We start from the raw sequence: 5500 nt of genomic DNA, 5'->3' as shown, positions 1-5500 counted from the left end.
TGTCATGAAATCAATCTTGAATAAATGAAAGCTGAAGAGACAAGTGAACAGCCCATTAAAGATTGAACAGTAGGGTGTTTACTGCTTAAACACACTAAACTATTTAACCACCCCTTAGACGAAGTAACCACCTTCCTTTACTCTCCTCCTTCTTTCTTCTTTCCCTTCCTCTTCCCCTTCTCCTCCCTCTCCTCCTCTTTCTTCTTTCTTGCATATTTTCCTGAAAAGTGAAATAGATAGCTGCCCTTTGTTTCTTAGTGACAAAGTAATCCAGGGGAAAAACAATCTTTAACAAAAGGTCATGGTCTCCATATTTCAAAAAAAGGGGGGTAGGGGAGTAGTCTAATTCCATGCATAAAATTAAAGAGAAATTGCATGGCTTTAGTGGAAAGGGGGAATTTATCTCTCATCAACTCTTCCCAGAAAGGGCAACATTTAAAGTATACGTTGCACAGACACATTTAGCTGCTATTTGAATAGGAGAAGAAATCTGGCCATTTGCAGCCCAATGTATACAAGGACTGCCCCGTGAAGAGCAGAATTTGATGGAGCGAAGGGCCTTAACAGCACCCTCACACTGACTCCCTCCCGATCCTGGAACTGATTTTGCCGGTGTCCACAGGGGGAGGCTGAGGGACTCTCCAGTGGCTGTCACTACTAGGAAACCTGCCTAAACCGGCTTCCTCTGTGAAGTCTTGGTTTCACTCTCACTCTTTTTAGATTCCCCACCCCAAACTTCAGTTCTCTCCAAAGAGCAGTTTTAGGAATGAACGCCAGAGACCAAGGATGAGGGAACTGACACCTCATCAGAGGGAGGAGGAGAGGGCTAAAAATCTGAGAGCACCTAAGTGTCCCCTGACTAGGTTTTTCTTTACCCATAGTCCCAAGGATTCTTCTAGAAACAAAAATGAGAGTGGATTCAGGTAGGTTAGCCTAGGCTGACCCGATGGAGGGGTTGTGGAGCAGAGGCTGGGGGTGGGGGGAGGGGTGGGGAGGGAGGGAGTGGGGGAGGGGTGGGGGTGGGGAGGGAGTGAGGGGGGAGGAGTGGGGAGGGGAGGGTGGGGAGGAGTGGGGAGGGGTGGGAAGGGAGGGAGTGGAGGAGGAGTGGGGAGGGAGGGAGTGGGGGAGGGAGGTGTAGGGGGTAGGGGGGCAGGGGGCACAGGCAGGGAACTTTAGCAAGGCTCCCCAGGTTTTTGGTTTAAGGAGTAGTTACTTTCCATTTCCTGGAAGCTATATTTTCACCCACTGAGAGCCAGTCTTGTGGGCAGTGAAGTTCCTTTAGGATGAACCTGTGGCCGGGAGCACCAAAGGTCCATTGCAAAGCCGGGAAGGGGAGCGTGGGGACTCGGCTGACCAGCTGAGCTCCCCTCCCTGTCGGAAATCCCAGCAGGACTGGGAGGAGCAGAGCAGTGGAGGCCATCTGGTAGAAAATGTACCAAAGAAGGTTTTAAAATCTACGTGGGTCTCCAGATCAAAGGCTGGGAAAAAAACAACTTACAGAAGCAAGCTAGAGCACTCGGGGACATGGGGGAAGAGGGGCGGGCAGGAACATGGACTTCCCCAGGTCTCTTTCTGTTCTGCTTAGAAGGATAGAAGCCACTGCCAGCTCTTAAAACACCAATTTGTATCCACTTATCTCTCCACTCAGTGTTCCCATCCCCACCCTCTGCCATATTTGATTACTGCCTGCTTATTAGAATTACAGCACATATCTGAGACCTTTCTTTAAATGCTACTTTTACACTGTCGTAAAGCAGAGGCCTCTTTTGGAAGGAGCATGAAATATTTTAAAAATCAGATTCAGGAGGTTCAGAGCGTTAATGAACTCAGGGTTTAGCCTATCATTTCAAAGTTTGTGTAAATGGCAGTACAGAGAATGGAAGAAGTCCTGGACTGAGAGTTCAGAGACGGTGGACTCCAGGCCTACTTCCCTCTGCTTGTGTGACCCTAAGGAACTCTCTTCACTTCATTGGGCCTCAGTTTCCTCACTATAAAGTAACAGGTTGTGCAAATATCCCTTCTGACGCTAACATTTTGTGATTTAAACTTTGCTCTTATGTACATATGGATTCTCTTTTTAAAAAGTACTTTGGCGGCTTCCCTGGTGGCGCAGTGGTTGAGAATCTGCCTGCCAATGCAGGGCACACGGGTTCGAGCCCTGGTCTGGGAAGATCCCACATGCCGCGGAGCAACTAGGCCCATGAGTCACAACTACTGAGCCTGCGCGTCTGGAGCCTGTGCTCCGCAACAAGAGAGGCCACGATAGTGAGAGGCCCGCGCACCGCAATGAAGAGTGGCCCCCGCTCTCCACAACTGGAGAAAGCCCTCGCGCAGAAACGAAGACCCAACACAGCCAAAAATAAATAAATAAATAAATAAATTTATTTAAAAAAAAAAAAAAAAAGTACTTTGGGACTATTGGCCAGAGAGCCTGTTGATAAGCTGATCTTCAAGTTTTTTCCTAGCCTTCTTTAAAATCCTTCAAGCAGATACCTGATTTCCATTGTGCAAAGCTGGTGCTCAATCTTACGGAAGATGTGCTTGGAAATGATTCAGTAAGACGGAAAGGAGAAAGCTTAAGACCGTGACCGCTCTCATAACCCAGTGACAGGTCCGACTGGAAAATAACTCACGCCTCAGGACTGAGGAGGCACCGAGCAGCCGTGCATTACTGGGGAGGAAATGTCAACCTAAACTTGAATCTTTGCTTTTACTTTTACTATTTTTTAAAAATCTTTGCTTCTCTTGTGCACTGGCTGCTCCGGTTATTTCTGGGCTTCTGGAAATTTTAGTTTGTCTTTTAATTGTTCTTTAAAAATTAGCCCAGACATAATTTTCTCTAGATGCCTCTGTGAACGCTGTAAGCTGATAATGTCTCTCTCATATTTGCCCACCTTGTACCTTGAACATTCTCCTTTGTCACAGTGCTCGTGGCCTAATGTCATTACACCCTACGAAGTCTCCTCTATTTGTGTGATTCTTGCCCTACCTCAGTAGCTGCATGGAGTGCCTAGCAAAGTGTCTAGCACATTTTATATGCCGTATTAGTCAGGGTTCTCCAGAGAAACAGGACCAATACATATATGGAAAGAGAGAGAGATTGATTTTAAAGAATTGGCTCATGAGATTGTGGAGGTTGGCAAGTCCAAAATCTGCCGGATAGGCCAGCAGGCTGCAGACGCAGGTTAAGAGGAGTTGAAGTAGCAGCTCCACCTGAAGACAGTCTGCTGGTAGAATTTCTTCTTCATTGGGTGAGAGCAGTCTTTTTTCTATTAGGGCCTTCAACTGAATGGGTAAGGCCCACTTACATGGAAGATAATCAGCTGGCTCCATGTCTACTGATTTCAATGTTAATCTCATCTTAAAAATATCTTCACAGAAACATCTAGAAAATGTTTGACCGAATATCTGGGTACTATTTCCTATGCAAGTTGATACATAAAATTAACCATCACAGATGCTCACTAAGTCTTCTGAAGTGAGTTCATGATACAGGATATGTATGTGAACAGCCGCTTTTGGCTTCCTATTTCTCCTGGACTAGCTTTCTTCTGTTTTCTTCTAAAAAGCCTCTACTTCATTTTTTACCCACTTTAAATCATTTTAACAGATGTGTATTGTGGTCCTATTCTGTGGTACGTTTTTCCTTTGAAACTTTTTGTTATTTTGTGTTTGCTGCAGAGTTCAAGGGGCCCTGTCTATTAACCATTTCCTGTTAGCTCTATCTTTTTTTTTTTAATTTTAGCTCTCATGATTTAATGAGGCATGGTGGCATGGTATTACACATTCAGGCCCATGAAGTGGCAAAGATTTGTTTAATCCCCTGTTTTTCAGTTATCTATGCTTCTGTTTTCCTTCTGTTGAACTAGCCTTGGCCATGGTATGGTTGGAGAGGAACTGAACATCAGAGCCTCATATTTCTTGGTTATCAATGTGAAAGGGAGTTTACCCTAGAGGCATTACCTTATCTGAACATTTGGATTCAATTATAGTAATGATACTATCACAAATGACACAGAGAAATGCTTACAATGTGAAGCTCAGTGGTTAAAAAAAAAGGATATAAAATTGTATATACAGAATGACCCGATTTTGTTTTTAATGTGCATAAAATAAAGATTGTAAGTATTTAAAATCTGAGTGGTGGAATGTGTTTTTTCTTCTGTGCTTTCTAAAATTTCTTTCTACATGTAAAATAAAAATTCTTAATGTGAAAAATTTCCCTTTCTCTCTCTCCCTACTCCCAGCAAACTCTCCCATTAGCCTCCTGAGAGGTAATTATAATCATTACTAACAGTGTGACATGTGTTCTTTCAGTCATTTTACACACACTCACACACACACACACACACACACACACACAGAGCTCTTTTTTCTTACATAAATAAGACCATGTATATTACTCACTCGAAAACTTGATTTTTTTACTTAACGAAATGTCTCCAAGCTCTTCCCTTGTGAGCCTGATTATTTACCCAAAGTCTACTGATTTAAATGTCTACCTTTTTGGAAAGGTAATTATAATAATTCATACTTATGAATAATTTATTCATAATTATGCCCTAATTTAGGAGAAGGAAACTCATTCTCCACTCTAAACAGAGATTGAGGTTATTTCCAATTTTCTGCTATGAGAAACAATTCTGCAAAGAAATCCAGAAACATTTATCTTTGTGAACACATGAGAGTTTTTATTTATTTATTTGTTTATTTATTTATTTAGTTTTGGCTGCGTTGGGTCTTTGTTGCTGCACGCGGGCTTTTCTCTAGTTGCGGCGAGCAGGGGCTACTCTTTGTTGTGGTGCGCGGGCTTCTCACTGTGGTGGCTTCTCTTGTTGTGGAGCACAGGCTCTAGGCACGTGGGCTTCAGTAGTTGCGGCACGTGGGCTCAGTAGTTGTGGCTCACGGGTGTAGTTGCTCCCTGGCGTGTGGGATCTTCCCGGACCAGGGCTCCAACCCGTGTCCCCTGCATCGGCAGGTGGATTCTTAAGCACTGCACCACCAGGGAAGTCCCTGAGAGATGTGTTTTTTAAGAGAGACTTCTAAAAGTTTTCTCAACTTCTCTACTGGAAGTATGTGTTATTTTTTATCATAAAAAAGGAACATTTTATTAAAAAACAAACAAATCAACAGGCTAAGATGAGATCACTCAGCTGGGTGCAGTCCATGAGAGCAGGGCTGTGCCAGGACCTAGCATCCACCTGGTACACAGTAGGTGTTTAATGCCTGTAGCAAGAAAGATAAGCACAGCAAATCAAAATTCTTGAGAAGTATATAGAATACTTGCATATGGTGATTCTAGTATTTTTCAGATGATATTATTTATTCAGACAAAAATACTTAGTTTTTCTTTGCTTTTCTTTGCTATCAGGATGAAAAAATTCTATTCTGCAACCAAATAAATGACAAGAGTTAAAATTAATTAATTCTAACAACCAACCTAAGAGGTAGGTACTATTATTGTCCCATTTTATTCGCGAGGGGCCCAGACCGTGACAAA

The sequence above is a fragment of the Balaenoptera physalus genome, assembly GCF_965194825.1.
Source record: "Balaenoptera physalus genome assembly, chromosome: 4".
Taxonomy (NCBI): Eukaryota; Metazoa; Chordata; class Mammalia; order Artiodactyla; family Balaenopteridae; genus Balaenoptera; species Balaenoptera physalus.
Note: the sequence above shows the minus strand (reverse complement) of the source record.